This window comes from Petromyzon marinus, chromosome 38 (assembly GCF_048934315.1).
Source record: "Petromyzon marinus isolate PM22_M1 ecotype Great Lakes invasive population chromosome 38, UKy_Petmar_22M1.pri1.0, whole genome shotgun sequence".
NCBI classification, from domain to species: Eukaryota; Metazoa; Chordata; class Hyperoartia; order Petromyzontiformes; family Petromyzontidae; genus Petromyzon; species Petromyzon marinus.
In genome coordinates, this window is record NC_133704.1 from 9,248,060 (window position 1) to 9,268,828 (window position 20,769).

At 49.0% G+C, this 20,769-nt stretch overlaps 1 protein-coding gene across 8 annotated transcripts in view; it reads left to right on the top strand.

The window, feature by feature from the left end:
- Positions 1 to 991: 991 nt before the first annotated feature.
- The window catches only part of TPST1 (tyrosylprotein sulfotransferase 1), a 79,518-nt gene continuing 59,740 nt past the window's right edge, over positions 992 to 20,769 (top strand). For 5 of the 8 annotated variants that reach the window (XM_076072630.1, XM_076072628.1, XM_076072635.1 and 2 more), the window contains exons 1-2: positions 992 to 1,223; positions 8,942 to 9,048. The gene's annotated coding sequence lies outside the window, so the exon portion shown is untranslated. Of the gene's footprint in view, positions 1,224 to 8,941; positions 9,049 to 12,687; positions 12,889 to 13,183; positions 13,278 to 20,769 lie in introns of all 8 variants that reach the window. The other 3 variants (XM_076072629.1, XM_076072631.1, XM_076072632.1) reach the window with 3 other exon arrangements.

The window sequence follows — 20,769 nt, forward strand, 5'->3', positions numbered from 1 at the left end:
AAAATAATAATAATTTCATGTTAATGTTGGAGAGCCATTTATACAACCGCGACATCTGGTCTGCTAATTGTTATTCGTGCATTCTCCACAAAGACGCTGATTGAATGAGTCGTGTATAATGCACTGCAGTAGCGTTAACGTCGAACTAGGATCCATATTTTAAAGAGAGAGCGGATCATCTTTATTCTTGGTTCTTTCGGTAAAGTCACGTAGAAGGGAAGTAATAAAATCCTAAAAAATAAACAATACAATTCTCACGACGTTTCGATTGGAACACAAGCAATCATCATCAGATGTAAAAACCACAGCAAGAATTTTTTTTTTTTAAAGTGGCGTTTTTTTTGTTGCTGTGGTTTTCTCACCTGATGATGATTGCTTGTGTTGCAATCGAAACGTCGTGATAATTTTATTGTTTCATTTGTATTAGCTTATGATTTCCCTTCTACGTGACTTTACCGAAAGAACCAAGAATATGAATCCGTGCAGTCACGAAAGCTTTAAAACGCAAAGGATCCTCCTTGCTAAACGTCTGGAAGTTTCACACAGCCGCTGATGAGACACCACGTGTCGAAACCGGTCCAGAGGGGTTACCAGTGGCTGCTAAAATTTCGCCCACCAGGAAGTTCCGTGGGACCCCGATGAATTGTGAAAAAAAAGTAAAAATGTGTATTTAGTTGTGCGTCGGAGAAGAAAATATATACACGAGGGGTATTGCTGGCCTATGCATTGCACCCATCACACACACACTGCTTCAAGACAACTGCGTATGCGAAGACGCGTGTTGGGGGGGGGAGGTGAGAGGGCGGGGACGAGGGGGGCGGGGGGACGAGGCGGAGAGGGGGGGTGAGGAGGTGGGGGGACGAGGTGGAGGACGAGGGGGGGGGGCGAGGAGGGGACGGGGGCGGGGCCTTATTTTAAAAAGGGGCGGGGCTTATACAGCCCAACCCCCCCACTCACTATCTCCCCCCCCCCTCCGGGTCGGCTGCGTTGTTCTCCACGTGTGTGTGCCGGTGTCTGTGCGCGTGTGTGCCGGTGTCTGTGCGCGTGTGTGCCGGTGTCTGTGCGCCTGTGTCTGTGCGTGTGTGTGCCGGTGTCTGTGTGTGTGTGTCTATGTGAGAGTATAAATGTGCGGCGTATGCGGCTCGTCACCCAGAATTTTTTTCCGTCGTGCTCAACGGAACAGCGAGCGAACATCCTCGTCCGCTCTGCCACAGCAGCGTCTCGTAGGTCTCCTCGCAAACACACACACACCAACAACAACAACACACACAAACAACAACACAGTCACACAACAACACACACATACACCAACACACACACACCAACAACAACACAGACACACAACAACACACACACACACCAACACACACACCAACAACAACACACACAAACAACAACACAGACACACAACAACAACACACACACACCAACACACACACACCAACAACAACACAGACACACAACAACACACACACACACCAACACACACACCAACAACAACACACACAAACAACAACACAGACACACAACAACAACACACACAAACAACAACACACACAAACAACAACACAGACACACAACAACAACACACACACACCAACACACACACACCAACAACAACACACACAAACAACAACACAGACACACCAACAACAACACACACAAACAACAACACACACACACCAACAACAACACACACACCAACAACAACACACACACCAACAACAACAACACACACACAAACAACACACACACACCAACAACAACACACACAAACAACAACACACACACCCCAACAACAACACACACCAACAACAACACACACACCAACAACAACACACACAAACAACAACACAGACACACAACAACACACACAAACAACAACAACACAAACAACAACACAGACACACAACAACAACACACACAAACAACACAGGCACACACCAACAACAACAACACACACAAACAACAACACACACAAACAACAACACACACAAACAACAACACACACACAAACAACAACACACACACAAACAACAACACAGACACAACAACAACACACACACAAACAACAACACAGACACACACCAACAACAACAACACACATACCAACAACAACACAGACACACACACCACCAATAACACACACCACCAATAACACACACACACACACCACCAATGACACACACACACCACCAATGACACACACACCACCAACACACACACCACCAACACACCCCACCAACACACACCAACAACACAGACCAACAACACAGACACACACCAACAACACACACACCACCAACACACACACACAACCAACACACACACACCACCAACATACACACCATCAACACACACAGACGCCAACAACACACCACCAACACAGAAACACACCACCAACACAGAAACACACCACCAACACACACACACCACCAACACACACACACCACCAACACACACACACCACCAACACACACACACCACCAACACACACACACCAACACAGACACACACCAACAACACACACACACCACCAACACACACACCACCAACACAGACACACGCCACCAACACAGACACACGCCACCAACACACACACGCCACCAACACACACACACCACCAACACACACACACCACTAACACACACACCAACACACACACGCCACTAACACACACACACCACCAACACACACACCACCAACACACACACACCAACACACACCAACAACACACACGCCACTAACACACACATGCCACCAACACACACACCACCAACACACACAGACCACTAACACACACCACCAACACACACACACACACCACCAACACACACACACACACACCACCAACACACACACACCACCAACACACACACCACCAACACACACACACCACCAACACACACACCACCAACATACACACCATCAACACACACACCACCAACACACACACACACCAACAACACAGACACCGGCACGTGTCGTTGTACACGGACACAAGAGAGAGAGCCGCAGAGCCAACACGTGTGCGTTGTTGGACACGAGAAGAAGGGGCAAGCCAGGCGCACACTACACACACTGTACTAATACAATGAACACACTGTACACACTGTACCAACACACTACACACTCTACACACTCTACAAACACACTACACACACTGTACTAACACACTACACACTCTACACACTGTACTAACACACTACACACACTGTACTAACACACTACACACTCTACACACTGTACTAACACACTACACACACTGTACTAACACACTACACACTCTACACACTGTACTAACACACTACACACACTGTACACGCTGTACTAACACACTACACACACTGTACACACTGCACTAACACACTACACACATTGTACACACTGTACTAACACACTACACACCCTGTACTAACACACTACACACACTGTACTAACACACTACACACTGTACACACTGTACTAACACGCTACACACACTGCACTAACACACTGCACTAACACACTACACATTCACTGTACACGCTGTACTAACACACTACACACACTGTACACACTGCACTAACACACTACACACACTACACACCCTGTACTAACACACTACACACATCGTACACACTGTACTAACACACTACACACCCTGTACTAACACACTACACACTGTACTAACACACCACACACTGTACACACTGTACTAACACACTACACACACTGCACCAACACACTGTACTAACACACTACACACACTGTACACACTGTACTAACACACTGCACACTCTACACACTGTACTAACACACTACACACACTGCACAAACACACCACACACACTGTACTACCACACTACACACCCTGCACTAACACACTACACACACTGTACTAACACACTACACACACTGTACTAACACACTGCACACTGTACTAACACACTACATACTGTACACACTGTACTAACACACAACACACACTGTACACACTGCACTAACACACTACACACTCTACACACTGCACTAACACACCACACACACCGTACTAACACTACACACTGTACACACTGTACTAACACACTACACACTCTACACACTGTACTAACACACTACACACTGTACTAACACACTACACACACTCTACACCCTGTACTAACACTACACACACAGTACTAACACACTACACACACTGTACACACTGTACTAACACACTACACACACTGTGCTAACACACTGCACACACTGTACACACTGTACTAACACACTACACACACTCTACACACTGTACTAACACACTACACACCCTGTACTAACACACTACACACACTTTACACGCTGTACTAACACTACACACACTATACTTATGTACTAACACTCTACACACTGTACTAACACTACACACACTATACACATGTACTAACACTCTACACACTGTACTAACACTACACACACTCTACACATGTACTAACACTACACACACTATACACATGTACTAACACTCTACACACTGTACTAACACTACACACACTCTACACATGTACTAATACTCTACACACTGTACTAACACTACACACACTATACACATGTACTAACACTCTACACACTGTACTAACACTACACACACACTCTACACATGTGCTAACACTACACACACTATACACATGTACTAACACTCTACACACTGTACTAACACTACACACACTCTGCACATGTACTAACACTACACACACTATACACATGTACTAACACTCTACACACTGTACTAACACTACACACACTCTACACATGTACTAACACTCTACACACTGTACTAACACTACACACACTATACACATGTACTAACACTCTACACGCTGTACTAACACTACACACACTATACACATTTACTAACACTCTACACACTGTACTAACACTGCACACACTATACACATGTACTAACACTACACGGTGGACTGACGCTACACTACACATGTACTAACACTCTACACGCTGTACTAACACTACACACACTATACACATGTACTAACACTACACACACTATACACATGTACTAACACTCTACACACTGTACTAACACTGCACACACTATACACATGTACTAACACTACACGGTGGACTGACGCTACACTACACATGTACTAACACTCTACACGCTGTACTAACACTACACACACTCTACACATGTACTAATACTACACACACTATACACATGTACTAACACTCTACACACTGTACTAACACTGCACACACTATACACATGTACTAACACTACACGGTGGACTGACGCTACACTACACATGTACTAACACTCTACACGCTGTACTAATACTACACACACTATACACATGTACTAACACGCTGTACACACACTAACGCTACACGATGTACTAACGATACACACAGGCGGTGTACTAACGCCACTGTTGTAAGTAAAGGGGATCTCTGTAAACAGTACTGTAGTTGTGTGGGCCGATACTTTGTGTGTGTGTGTGGTGTAGCATTCATAGGTGCTCGCCAACAGCACTTGCCCCCTACAGTCTGTTCAGGCTATACGGGGGATCTTTGTCTTTTTTCTGTTGTGACACACGTGACGCACACGTGTCACGTGTGTGTGGTGTGACACACGTGTCACGTGCGTGTGTGTGGTGTGACACATGTGTGACGTGTGTGTGGTGTGACACACGTGTGTGACGTGTGTGTGTGGTGTGACACACACACACGCGTGTGTGTGTGGTGTGACACACACACACGTGTGTGTGTGGTGTGACACACACACCACACACACACGTGTGTGTGTACCACACACACACGTGTGTGTGTTACACACGTGTGCTATCTGTATGTGGTGTGACACACGTGGCATGTGTGCGCGCCACTGTAGGACTGTACTTACAGTACACAGCGTGCACGTGTCACCCACACAATGTACACCCCCATACGTTGCTTGCACAACAATAAGTCCTCTCTGTACGCATCGCACACCCTTAGGTTGTGTGTACACTACACGTGTTGTGTATGCAAATACCCGGTACTGTGCAGTAACAAGTGTGTGTTGCGAATGCAATGCGTGCGTTTTACACTGCGTGTATACTGCACATACTACTGTGTGTCGTATACATTGTATGTGTGTACACTACACGTTATACACTGTACGGCATGCATTGCACATGTTTGTGCATATACACTACACGTGGGGTACACACTGCTGCTGCATGTATATGGTGTGTACACACTGCTGTATGTATATGGTGTGTGCACACTGCTGCATGTATATGGTGTGTACACACTGCTGCATGTATATGGTGTGTACACACTGCTGAATGTATATGGTGTGTACACACTGCTGCATGTATATGGCGTGTGCACACTGCTGCATGTATATGGTGTGTACACACAGCACTGTGCTGTATGTATATGGTTTGTACACACAGCACTGTGCTGCATGTATATGGTGTGTACACACTGCTGCATGTATATGGTGTGTACACACTGCTGCATGTATATGGTGTGTACACACTGCTGCATGTATATGGTGTGTGCACACTGCTGCATGTATATGGTGTGTGCACACTGCTGCATGTATATGGTGTGTGCACACTGCTGCATGTATATGGTGTGTGCACACTGCTGCATGTATATGGTGTGTGCACACTGCTGCATGTATATGGTGTGTGCACACTGCTGAATGTATATGGTGTGTACACACTGCTGCAGTATATGGTGTGTACACACTGCTGCAGTATATGGTGTGTGCACACTGCTGCATGTATATGGTGTGTACACACTGCTGCATGTATATGGTGTGTACACACTGCTGCATGTATATGGTGTGTGCACACTGCTGCATGTATATGGTGTGTACACACTGCTGAATGTATATGGTGTGTGCACACTGCTGCATGTATATGGTGTGTGCACACTGCTGAATGTATATGGTGTGTGCACAATGCTGCATGTATATGGTGTGTACACACTGGTGCATGTATATGGTGTGTACACACTGCACTGTACTGTATGTATATGGTGTGTACACACTGCACTGTGCTGTATGTATATGGTGTGTACACACTGCTGCATGTATATAGTGTGTACACACTGCTGCTGCATGTATATGGTGTGTACACACAGCACTGTGCTGTATGTATATGGTGTGTACACACTGCTGCATGTATATGGTGTGTACACACAGCACTGTGCTGTATGTATATGGTGTGTGCACACTGCTGTATGTATATGGTGTGTGCACACTGCTGTATGTATATGGTGTGTGCACACTGCTGTATGTATATGGTGTGTGCACACTGCTGCATGTATATGGTGTGTGCACACTCCTGCATGTATATGGTGTGTACACACTGCACTGTGCTGTATGTATATGGTGTGTACACACTGCACTGTGCTGTATGTATATGGTGTGTACACACTGCTGCATGTATATAGTGTGTACACACTGCTGCATGTATATGGTGTGTACACACAGCACTGTGCTGTATGTATATGGTGTGTACACACTGCTGCATGTATATGGTGTGTACACACAGCACTGTGCTGTATGTATATGGTGTGTGCACACTGCTGTATGTATATGGTGTGTGCACACTGCTGTATGTATATGGTGTGTGCACACTGCTGCATGTATATGGTGTGTGCACACTGCTGCATGTATATGGTGTGTGCACACTGCTGCATGTATATGGTGTGTACACACTGCTGCATGTATATGGTGTGTACACACTGCACTGTGCTGCATGTATATAGTATGTACACACAGCACTGTGCTGTATGTATATGGTGTGTATACACTGCTGCATGTATATGGTGTGTACACACTGCTGCATGTATATGGTGTGTACACACTGCTGCATGCAAATGGTGTGTACACACTGCTGCATGCAAATGGTGTGTACACACTGCTGCTGCATGTATATGGTGTGTACACACTGCTGCTGCATGTATATGGTGTGTACACACTGCTGCTGCATGTATATGGTGTGTACACACTGCCGCTGCATGTATATGGTGTGTACACACTGCCGCTGCATGTATATGGTGTGTACACACTGCCGCTGCATGTATATGGTGTGTACACACTGCCGCTGCATGTATATGGTGTGTACACACTGCCGCTGCATGTATATGGTGTGTACACACTGCCGCTGCATGTATATGGTGTGTACACACTGCCGCTGCATGTATATGGTGTGTACACACTGCCGCTGCATGTATATGGTGTGTACACACTGCCGCTGCATGTATATGGTGTGTACACACTGCCGCTGCATGTATATGGTGTGTACACACTGCCGCTGCATGTATATGGTGTGTACACACTGCCGCTGCATGTATATGGTGTGTACACACTGCCGCTGCATGTATATGGTGTGTACACACTGCCGCTGCATGTATATGGTGTGTACACACTGCCGCTGCATGTATATGGTGTGTACACACTGCCGCTGCATGTATATGGTGTGTACACACTGCCGCTGCATGTATATGGTGTGTACACACTGCCGCTGCATGTATATGGTGTGTACACACTGCCGCTGCATGTATATGGTGTGTACACACTGCCGCTGCATGTATATGGTGTGTACACACTGCCGCTGCATGTATATGGTGTGTACACACTGCCGCTGCATGTATATGGTGTGTACACACTGCCGCTGCATGTATATGGTGTGTACACACTGCCGCTGCATGTATATGGTGTGTACACACTGCCGCTGCATGTATATGGTGTGTACACACTGCCGCTGCATGTATATGGTGTGTACACACTGCCGCTGCATGTATATGGTGTGTACACACTGATGCTGCATGTACATGGTGTGTATACACCTCACTGTGTACCGATTTGTTCACATTCTTGCCCGTGATGTCACACATGATGAGTTTATATTCAGCGCTGTGCACGCTACAGCACTGGCACGTGTGCGTCTGTTTATTACAGTCACACCAGGTGATGATTATCTGAACATCGCCACTGGGGATACAAAGGCGGCCGGGCGTGGTGCTGGACACCCCCAACACCCTCGTGCGCCGTGCCGGCCTTCATAGGTGCTACACGCTCACAGCACTTGCCCCAAACAGTCTGATAGGGCTACACGGGGGATGTTTGTCTGTGTGTGTGCATGTAACGTGTATATTACGTGTGGCTGTGCACGTGCATGTTGTGTGTGTCTTTTGTCAATGCCTCTCTATGTGTGTGTGTGTAGTGAATATGTGTGCGTGTATACATTATAATATCTGCGTGTATGCTTCGGTGCACCAAGTCCCGTGGAAAATTATCTTCGCTGCTGTAGCTGGCCAGACGTAGAATGCTGGGTGTCTGTGCAGGATCTCACCGCCCTGAAACCACATTGGGAGGGGGTGGAAGCTGTCAAGGCTGCTTCCTCGTCGTGCCTGGCAAGACGATGTGGAACAATCCTCGCCAAGACTTTTCGGTTTCACAATGATGTTATTACAATCGGTTGCATTCTCCCCCCCTGGTCCTCTTTGTAGAGGGGGGGAAAAAAAAACTTGGCAACCACCAGGGCAGGCTGCCCTTCCAATCCTGCAGAAGATGTCCCGAGAAATTCTGCCGCGTGAAAATAATAACAATAATTCAAATGAATAGTTGCGCATTCCACCCTAGGATTCCCAAAAGTGTAATGCATGAACAGTAGGAAACAAAAACAGAACCAGGGGCAACCGACCAAGCTAAAAAATGAAGGACCACTTTAAAGAGATGGGATTTCAAAGCAGGCTTAAATATATCTACCGACTCTGATTGCCCTGATTTCAAGTGGCAAGGCGTCCCATAGCTAGACCTTGGGAGTGCTGAGCAGTTGGAGATCAGAAGATCTTAAGGACCTTGATGGAATATGTAAAAATGTATTCGTTCCTGCAAGTAATGTGGGGTGGTGAGCCCCTTTTAAAGCCGTATAGGTTATTAGCGGTATCTTAAATCCACTCGGAATTTGACTTGTAGCATACCTATCGACCCATACGGTTTACCCATATTCCAGTACAGGAAAATTGACTTACAGGTCCATACGGCCGGCGTACAGTCATTTAAATTCGGGCAAAAATAAAACTTTTTGTTTGTGTTTCTCCCTTCTAATGGGACTTAGCAGGATGAACGTTGATATTTATAAGGGCACGGGGTGACCAATAAGGTCTGTACTAGTCTGTAATAAGGTAGGGCACTGATATGGGGTTGACAGGTATGAGGGTGTGTGGGTGAGTGTACACGTGGTGATTGTCGATTTGTTTGTATTTCTCCCTTATGATGGGACTTAGCAGGATGAACGTTGATATAAGGGCACGGGGTGACCAATAAGGTCTGTACTAGTCTGTATTAAGGTAGGGCACTGACAAGGGGTTGGCAGCTATGTGGTAGCCAACCAAGAGATGAGACGGCCTTGCACGCCAAGTGCTTCTCCACCTCGGCGATTCGTTTTGGAGTGCATCACCGTCCTGCCCTTTACTCCCGATCAGCACGGTTGGCTACGTACGGGTGGCGAAAGAAGTTCAACGTACAGTACACGCGTAGGGTTCTCGGGCTCTGGGTCGCATTTTTGCAGCTCCTCGGCAGATGGCAAACAGCCAGCCACTCACAATGGTGGAAGGGGGGCATCTACTTCCTGTCGGAGGGTCAAGCATCCCTTGGTGACCTTACGCCAGTGTTCTTTACTACTTTCGCTGCTAAGACATCATCGGTGTGAGGGCCGCCACACAATTTTAACCCATTTGGGGTTTGGTAGCACGATGATTATGTGGGGGGGGGGGCGGAGTGGGTGTTTTCACATTTGTGTATTGTCGGGGCCTGCATTAAAGGTCACCAGGAGCCGCCAATGGCCCACAGGCCTTGCAACGAAGAATACTGGCCCACCTAGCCGGTATTGTTATGGCTGAGGGGTTCTCCACACCCCAACCCCCCCCCCCCCCCTTATAAAACACAGAGTTGCTCAGGAAAATCGCAGGACCTGTTCCCGTGGGTCGTAGATCGGATCACCAGGGTGGTAAATTGTGGTGGCGCTGCAATTTTGTTTTTGATGGTACCATATCCTCACCAGCTCTCCACAGTAGGTCCTGGTGCCAAGGACGTAGGCTCAACGTTTGCTGTTCTACCACTACATAGCCCGGCAGATAATCTTGCTTGGACGGAAGATGTGTGCATGCACCAATAATGGAACGGTGTGTTGGCAATTACACGCCCCGTGGGCTTGCAATCCAAAACATCGCCATTGGGGAGACAAAGGCGGTCGGACGTGGTGCTGGCCATCCTCCCCCGCATGTACCGTGTGGGTTTTCATAGGTGCTCGCTTAACAGCGTTTGCCCCAAAAGTCTGCTCCGGCTATGAAGGGGTTATCTTTGTAGTCCATTAGCCTTTGGCACTTCACGTGGCCTCAAGGTGTACTTAGCCTGGCACAAGCGCCGAGTTGACGTCACGGCCACTTGCTGTTCAACGGCGGTTGATGTTGTGTTCGTCCAGTAGAGATGTATGTGTGTGTGTGTGATTTATGTGTCCGTAGTGCAGTGTAGATGTGTGTGTGTGTGCGAGAGAATTAATGCAGTGTGCCCGTGTGATGTGGATTTACCATCGCATTAGGGCATGGGTGCGCATGATTACCAGTAATGGCCATATGCATTTCGCATGAGAATATTGTGCCTGAGCTGCTCCTGGACAACATTCTCCCATCACAAAGCCTCGGGAGACCATTCACGGCGCAGTATTTGTCCGCAAGGCGTTTTAATTAAATGACGCGCGGAAGCTGCGAGCGTAACGTCTATTCCCTAGCGGCGTGCGAGTGGCGCGCTCCAAATAATCGCCGACTGCCTTGCAAGCCGGCGATTAAAACCGTTCGCGTGCGTTTGTATATTTTTTTTGTGTTATTGCGAGAGGAAGGCGTAGGCCCACGGCTGGAACGACGGCGTTACACAACACCTCATGGCGGGCAGTCGCGGAGATCCACAGCTCGGATGACGTGTAAAAAGCCCATTCGGGCACGGCGAGTGAACTCCACGCGCTTGGTTTGGACGCGTAAATGCCGATTCACAAAGCGTGATATATTATAGGGTTGGCAAATGGCAAATGACTGTGATTTCGTTTGGCAAAATATGACCCCCCCCCCACCCCCCACCAATGTTTATGTTACGTTATTGCTGCATTGTTCGTGGGCCCTGGAAACGTGTGAATTCACTTGGTGGGTTGGCGAATGGCACTTGGCTCTTAGAGGAATCAATTGTTAATCAGGACAGGGCACCCTTCTGCCATTCCCCCTACATTTCATATTTCTGCACGTTCCCGCGTTTGTGTTATTTAAGTCCCATATAAAAAAAAAAACCCGGCGCTATGTATTCCTTGGATGACCATTCAGATAAAAGTTGTGACTACAGCCTGTTGTCCTGTAACGCTGCGTGTTTTCGTAACGCGAATTGGATATAACGCTATGCACGTACTGTATTAGGGAAGACATTTTTATAACGCGGATGCGAATTGGATGTAACGCGATTGAGCGAACAGAAACTACGACGGGGTAGCTTCGCACAAAGGCGGGATGCTGCTGGATGCTTCCAGATGCTACCCACGCGCCTCAGTCTTTGCTCAGCCTGCGTACGCGTCTCACGCGTTATCGCGGACTGTGGTGCTTTACCCTATATTATATATTATTTATTATAACGTGATTTGTCCATAACGTGCTGTGCTTCAGGAACACAACGGCGTTGTAGGAGAACGGGCTGCGCAGCAAATACAAATGACACTTGTGATGAGGAGGCGTAACGGCCAAAGAGGCAAGTCTCTTTCGCACGGCGGGAGAGACACCTGGGAGAGGCAGTGATTGTTGTCAAAGCAAATTCCGACGCCACGGTCAAAACACCTGCGCCGCTTTTACCTGCAGCGTGGGAAAGAGGTGAGCGCTCGTTTGAGTCGCAGATGGGGACCGACCCCACCCCCCCCCCCACCCCCAGAGGGGCAAATGAGTGCAGCGGGTAGCTTTTTTGTGGGCACAGCCAACGCCGCAAGGTCCTTGTGATTTGTGTTGCCGTTGTGATTTCCTTCAATTGTTGCACGTGTTTAAACTTGGCGTTTTTCGCTGTGACGCAAGCACGTGAAAGGCTGTTTCTTTTGCTTAACGTCGGCTCTGGCTGCTCGAGGATCCCACTTTCCATGACACGCGCTTTGAAATGCCTCGCGCACATTGCCAGCACGAGAGCGCGGGGGGGAGTCGAACTATCATCACCGAGCTAAAGGAACCCACGGATCCCCAGGCTTCACAGCTGCCTTGCAAGTAACGTACAAGTAAGCTCTCGGTTAATGCCCCGTGACCACTTACAGGCAGCAGTGCGCGCTCACGTGTGTGTGTGTGTGTCTGTGCGCATGCGTGTTTTTTGCGTGAGTGAATTGATGTGTTTGTGTGTGCGTGTCCTTGCATGTGTACATGGTGGTGTGTGTGGGTAGTGGTGTGCCTGTGTTCGTGCGTGTGTGTGTTTGTGTGTTGTGGGAAGCGGTAGTGTTGCGGTTAGCACGCTGCGCTATGAACCCGGCGTCCCCAGTTCGATTCCTGCTCACAGCCGACATCAGTGGGGATTATTTGAACCGGTCCTGGGCCTCCCCACAGTCGATTCAGCCTCGAATGAGTACCTGGTGCAGTGTGTAAGCATCACTACTGGGGAGACAAAGGTGGTCGGGCGTGGTGCCAGCCACCCACCCCCTCCTGTACCGTTCCAGCCTTCATCGGTGCTCGCTAACAGTACTTGTCAGAACAGTCTGTTAAAGGCTTCTCAGGGGGTCTTTGTAACTCATGCAGCCAGCTATGGCTCTAGGATTTGGTGTTACATGTTATTTATGTAGTTTATTGTAAAAATTCGGTCACAGTCCCTGTGATCACTGTTACGTTGCAATTATGGCTTTTTTTTTTAGTGATTTCGAAAACGTTTTTTGGTTTGGACATGTTTGTTTTGTTGTAGTACGGAGTTAGACTGATGGCCTTAATCTAAGTTTTCTTGTGGTTGTTTTTGTTTGACTTGCATCCCACCGTACAGCATTAGTGTACGGTGCTTTTTTCAGGAATATTTTGCTGTGTTTTTTCATGGATTTTCTGTTTGCACAGTCACACATAGTCACTTTAAGATGTTTTTCTTGTTCGTGTTTTTGTTTTTTTGTTTGTTGTGGTTGCTCCCGATTCAAGAGCCGCATGGCTCACAGGGCTATACCAAAATAAATAAACTGAAAACTGAAAAAACTCTACCAGTCATCCCAGTCAGTGAACCCATAACACCTGGGTCTGCCCCGTGACCTGCCAGCGAGCGAGCCCGCGACACTTCACGTGGCCTCAAGTTGCACCTAGCTTGGCACGAGCGCGCTATGGTGATGTCACCGCCAGTTAGTGGCGAATGGCGCCTATTGTTGAGTGCGTGCGTGCGTGTGGATGTGTCGAGCCGAGGAGCTGGAGGACACGCAGTGCTTGAGTAATGCAGGTGTAGAGAACCATTGATTTCCCTGTGAAGTAGATCGAGTCCGTCTTCCCTTAATGACCCTCGCCACACTGCAGGCGTGCTTACAAAACATTACAATCGTAATATTTCCCTTCAAGGGCTGCCCTTGCCCAACGCTAATGCTGGTTTGTTCGCTGTCGCATTACTCGCATTGTTTGTCGAGTTGTTCCGCTTCGCACTCGAACAGCAGAGCATGGCCTTGCCTTGGGGGGGCGGGGGGTTAAAGGGTTGCGTGTATAAAGGAGACAAGTGTGCCATTGTTGTGACGCAGTACAGCAAGTAGGTCTCGGATCTTTTCTGTACAGCAGATTTTCAGTTTTTTATTGCTCGTGTGTGTGTTTGTGTGTCTGTGTGTCTGTGTGATAGTGTAGCGGTTAGCGCGCTGCGCTATGAACCTGGCGACCCGGGTTCGATTCCCACTCACGGCCAACACCAGTGACGATTATCTGAACCGGTCCCGGGCCTCCCCTAGGTCGACTCAGCCTGAAATGAGTACCTGGGGCGGTGTGTAAACATCGACTAGGGAGACAAAGGCGGTCGGGCGTGGTGCTGGCCACCCACCCCCTCGTGTACCGTTCCGGTCTTCATAGGTGCTCGCTAACAGCACTTGCCCCTACAGTCTGTTAAGGCTATATGGGGAATCTTTATCTTTGTCTGTGTGTGTGTGTCTGTCTGTGTGTATGTGTGTGTCTGTGTGTGTGGATTTTCTTCAGGCACCCTGGCAGGTTTCTTTGCTCGTGACATAATCCAGTAAGGAATGGTGGAGACCCCCCCCCCCCCCCGCCACAGCCACTGGTGGCCTCTGCATTCACCGCGACGTACACACACTTACATTTTCACGTCAAATCAAACCCTCCGCTTCTACAGGGCGGCACCCCAATGTCCGTGGCTGGTGAGCCGAGACGTCGCGAAGCGTTTGATCAGTCTTCCCTCAGCGTGGCAACATTCGAGCCAGACGTCCTCTTTGGCTGACACGGCACGGGGGGTTGGGGGGGGGGAGGCCTTTGGCCAACGGTGGATTGACGAGGAACGCTTCGCCGCGAATCGAAAAGGACGTTTCGTCGTGCGTCACGGCACAAGGGGGGGGGGAACTCCGTGCATTCTGGTGTAAATGGAGTTGAACCCTCGCCGCGTGTGAATAATGTGACACCCCCCCCACCCCCCCGCACCCTCCCGCCACGCTCGGGGGCCTCGTTAAGCCGGCGTGCACGCGAACGCAGAGGCGCGAGCCCCCGGGATTTCTGTCCGCCCCTCGCAGCGTCCCCCTGAACGTGGCTGGGTGATGCCGAGCGATGTTACGTTTCCTGCGCATGTTCTGCGCTGCTTTTTTTTCTTTTTTTCCCCTACGAAGAATTTGAGCCTCATTTAATTTTTTCACCCGACCCCGTTTGCTGAACGTCGGCCTTGCAGTTTCAGCCTTCTCGCTCTCTTTTTGCGGCACGTATCGATGTCTCTGACTGATGCTTGGATTGTTTAGGTTCACTATGAGACCTCCTTTGCCAGTAGCAAGATATAGTAATAGGTTTTTACCCTTTTTATCTGGCACCAAAACTGACACCCTTTATACAAGGGATCATTTTAACACGTAGGCTTTCGCGACCAATATTATTCATAATAAAGGTTTTTGGGTTAGATCGCGTTATTTATAAGTGTGTCGTAACCCTCCACCACCCGACACGGCCAATCAGCAAAAAAAAGTGTCACGTTGACAAAAGACAAATAATTCACTACTTTAGCCCACCGGTGTGTTGAAGAGTGAATCCACAACATTTACAGTTTGAGTACGACGCTTCGCTGGTAATTCGCGAATTGCCCGATGATGCTGGATGTAATTACCAGCGAAACGTCGTACTCAAACTGTAAATGTTGTGGATTCACTCTTCAACACAATTGCGGAGAGCTGCCTCGTCTCCGTCGAAGCAGGAAAAAATATATATATGAGGGCAAAGTGTCAAGGTGTGCACGCACGCACTCTGCACACTTGACGGGCCTCAGCCACCATCTCTGCCTCTGTCACTGGTACTGCCGGGAGCTCTGGTGACCTCCAAAAGCAGTCAGCGGGGAAATTGGCGTGCGTCTTGCACATGAAGGCAGAACATGGCCATCCCCATCCTCGGTGGAACGATTTTCTGGGGACCCTGATGACCTGATCGCCGGTGTTTATATTGGAGGTGTGTTGCACACTCGGTTTGGGCCGGCAAGGCCACGCCACGTGTGGGTTTTGTTGTGACGGGACGGTAAATCGGTGGTCGTGTTCCGTTCAATGCGGCCAGGCAGCACTGTGGTTAGAACACTCCACTCGCAGTTGAAAGGTTGCGGAGTTCAAATCCCGGTAAGGGCTCCAATTCGTACCATCTCCCCTGTGGAGTTGATACAAAAAAAAACGAGCGGCACTTTGCGAGAAGACGTCAAGCGGTGGTTGTCTTCATGGGTGGACCGGCCATAGGAATGTGTAATTTCCTCCGGTAGCTTAAGCGCGTTCAACTGCCATGAGGAGCTCTCCCACCAAATGCCAAAATGTACGAGTGATCGCGGTGTTGAGTCGCTGGACAGCCTGGTGGTCAGCATACTGGCGGGCCACTCAACTGGCTTGTAGAGTTTTTTTTTGCGCTTGCCCTGCCGATGCTGTCAGGCGCAGTCTCATTCTGTCTGCTACAAGGCGGGCGACGGGTGGTCCTGTGTGTGTGTGTGAGAGCCTGCCCAAGTGTGACGGCCCAGTTTGGGCGGGGGGGGGGGGGTTCAGCTGGTGTGCATCTTGCCAGTCACCTCGGTCGGCCAAACCACGGCACCACCTGGGTCTGTCCCGTGACCTTCCGTCAGCGAACCTTCGACACTTCACGTGATAGCCTCAAAGTGCACCTGGCCTGGCACAGGCGCCGTGGTGACGACACCATCGCTTGGTGGCGAACGGCTGGTATTCGTGTTGGTAAGCGTGTTTGGATCCCACCCTGAAACCCACAATGGAAATTTTTCCTACAGCCAAGCTAAGAGAAATCGGTGCTCTAATTGGGCTGCTTCTGGTGTCCATTGTAGTCCATTTCAATTGGGTTTGTCTCTTGTTACCTAATCCCCTGTACACGCACGCGTGCGCATGCAATAATAATCTCCTTCCACATTGCTCTAGGCCGTAATCAAACTCCAAACTTTTAGGAAAAGCCATCGTTGATGCTACAGCAGTATAACTGTTAAGAAAAGACACAAATATCCCTGAAGGGTAGGGGGGGGGGGTGAAACCCAACATTGGAAATGATGAAGAAGCCTAATGAGTGGCTCCTGGCAAGAAAAACTACAAATTCAAGAGCGTCAAACAGAAGACGGGGCAATTAAGCGTAGTCTCTTTGATACACGAACGTCAAACCAACCATTGCTCGAAGATTAAGGTATCCGCACACCTTTTTGGCCATTGGGGATGTTTGACCATACTTCACCGCGTTTCGTCAATGCGGGTTGGCGAGGGGAAGGAGGGGAGCCCAAGACCAGCTCAGATATCACTTGCCATTGATGTTGGCCGTGGCTGAGAAAGCAAACCCAAGTATTTTTTTGCCCGGTTAATAGCTCGGTTAGCTCCCCACTTGCACCGCGATTACACCCACCCACCCCACCACCTTGTGGCCTATTGCATGCAGCACAGAGCCGCGTTCCGCGAATCCCTCCCGTGCCTCGCTCGTGCACTCTTGACAGGCTCTGCACGCGCGCATGCTCATCGCTCGCGTGTTCTGTCAGAAAAGGGGGGCCCCCCATGTCATTTTCCTTAACGAATTTCAAATCACGGTGGGCCGCCAATCAAAAACCCCCTGCGGTTCGGAAACGGAACGCGTTCGTTCGGTGCGTAGCCGGCCTTGAACGTGCGCATTGCGTTCGGTTTATTAAAACCGGCTTCTTTTTATAAAATTCTCTTGCCAAATGCGCCGCGTTCCTGCAAGTGGCCCCGGGCTCTGGAGTAATAAGGGCTCGTTAAGCGGGCGGTGTATTTCTCGCCCGTGGAGAGCGCTATTCCGGGCTGTCCGTGCTTCTCTCGGTAGTAGTGGTGGCGACGGCGGTGCAGACAACAATGCCATCCCACTCTCCCCCCCCCCCCTTTGTCATGAGCACGCGGTGCATAATGCAGCAGGTGGGGGAGCGGTGGGAGGTATTTGCCTGGTTGCGTCACAGACGTGTGTGTGTGCGTCGTGTGCGTCAGAGATGTGGAAGGCGGTGGGACCCATGGCTCTAATCCCCTCTGTGCATGGAGGTGGGAGCGGCGCTCGTTCGCTGGCTGATTTAAAGGTCTCCCGTGCACTCCCGAGACCAGGTGCTGGGTCTTGCGTAGGGGGGGGGGGGTGGGATGGGGGGGGGTGGTAAGTCTTTTTAAATGAGAGCTCAACCCAAAAGACAAACATCCCTTTATCCCGTTCTTCTCTCGCGTGGCGTTTTGTAAGCGGCAACAGGCTACAATTTAGTGTTTAATGTTGTAAAGTCATTACACGGCACCTGGGGTGGTAACTAAACTAAACCTATCAAACTAAACTATTTTCATTTTTACCAGGTTAGGCCCAGGGAGCTGTGTAGATCTTTTTCAGAAGCGACCTGGCCGCAAATGATGGCTCAACGAAGTGGCTCGTCATCACGTGGAAAATTGTCGCAGCCAAATACTCTTAAAACACTCGTTTCTAAATGTGGAGGGAAAAACCGGAGGACCCGGAGACAAATTCACGTGACCGCTGGAAAAAAAGTGCAAACTACAAACATACAGCAGGCATCAGGGTCTGGATGGAACCCGCGTCCATCCTGTATACCAGGCGAGGCAGTTAACATTCCGTCACTGTGGTGCCCGAAGTGGAATCGCCGACTGGAGTAGTCCGCTCGTTCCAGAATATGCGTGGTGTGCGGACTTTACTGAATGCTAACCTTTTGACATCGAATTCCTTGATCCCTGCCACCAGGCTGCAGAGTGCTAAGTGGAGAGGAGGTGGTCATGGAGTAAGGAGGGCACAACAATCGGCCCTTAACTTTCTTATACTTTGCACCTCCTATCGTGTTTTTTTTTGGATAGCTTATTGTTGTAACTTTCTGACCGCATGCCCCCCCCCCCCCCCCCCCCCGTACTGGACATTTGAGAGAGAAAAATCTTTTTTTTTTTTTACAGCTCATCGGATTCCCGCCAGTTTAAATAAACAATCTGATTCTGGTTGTGTTTTCCCGGGCTGGAAACTGGACCATTCCCGGATTGGTTAGAGCCTGCTTCTCGGTGATCATGGAAACGGGGGCGGGGGGGGTAGGGAGGTGGAGGGGGGCAGCCGCCACCCACTTTCTTTCCTGCCATTTATCTCCCTTAACGGTGGTGAGGCACGGCCAAGTGGGTGTGCATCCTCGGCACGGACAGGGACGCGGGGTGCGGCGGATGCCCTTGTGAATGCTGGCCGAGAGGCTGAGAAATGACCCAGATGCAACTGTGGGCTTTACTTTTACCATGGGTAAAATTTAAAAAAGCAATGGGAGAGGATTGTGCCCCACTCCTGTATTCGGACAGCACACTTGAAGGAGTGGAAGCAGATAGGCACGTGTGCTGGCGGGGTCAGGCATGACTGCTTGGCGATAGGCCCGTTGCTTAAAGATACTCCGAATCAGAATCTGTATTTCTACCGCAGGAATTTGATCGAGCTTTGAATCTCCTTTTTTCACAGATGTCCACTAGCAGGGGCACGGGGTCAGAAAGTGACGACAACAAACAATACAAACCTTGGCTTAAAACTTTCGTGACTGCAGGAATTCATATTCTTTGGGTCTTTCGGTAAAGTCACGTAGATATGTTCAAGGAAAATAACAATTTGATTGAGCTTTGAGTCGCTTGTGTTGCGATTGAAACGTCGTAGTTTTATGTTATTCTCTTTGAACCTATCTACTTGACACGTGACTTTACCCAAAGTCCCAAAGAATAAAAACAATACAAAAACACGATAGGAGTGCAAAGTATAAGAAAGGTCAACAAATCCCCAACATTTTTTTTCTTTATTTTACCAGGTAAAGGCCCACTGAGCGGTATAGTTACTTTTCAGAAGCGACCTGGTCACAAATCATAGCTCAACAAAGTGGCTTTATCACGTGGATATTTATAACAGCTAAATTATCTAAATGCACGTTTCTAAATGTAGGGGGGGGGGACCAGAGGTACCAGAGAAAAAATCCACGTGACCACGGGGAGAGAGATTAGCAAACTCCAAATATACAGACGTCAGTGGTCTGTATCGCACCCACGACCTCCTGTATATCAGGTGAGGTAGTTAACATCTCGGCATAGCTATCGGCGTCGAAGCCCC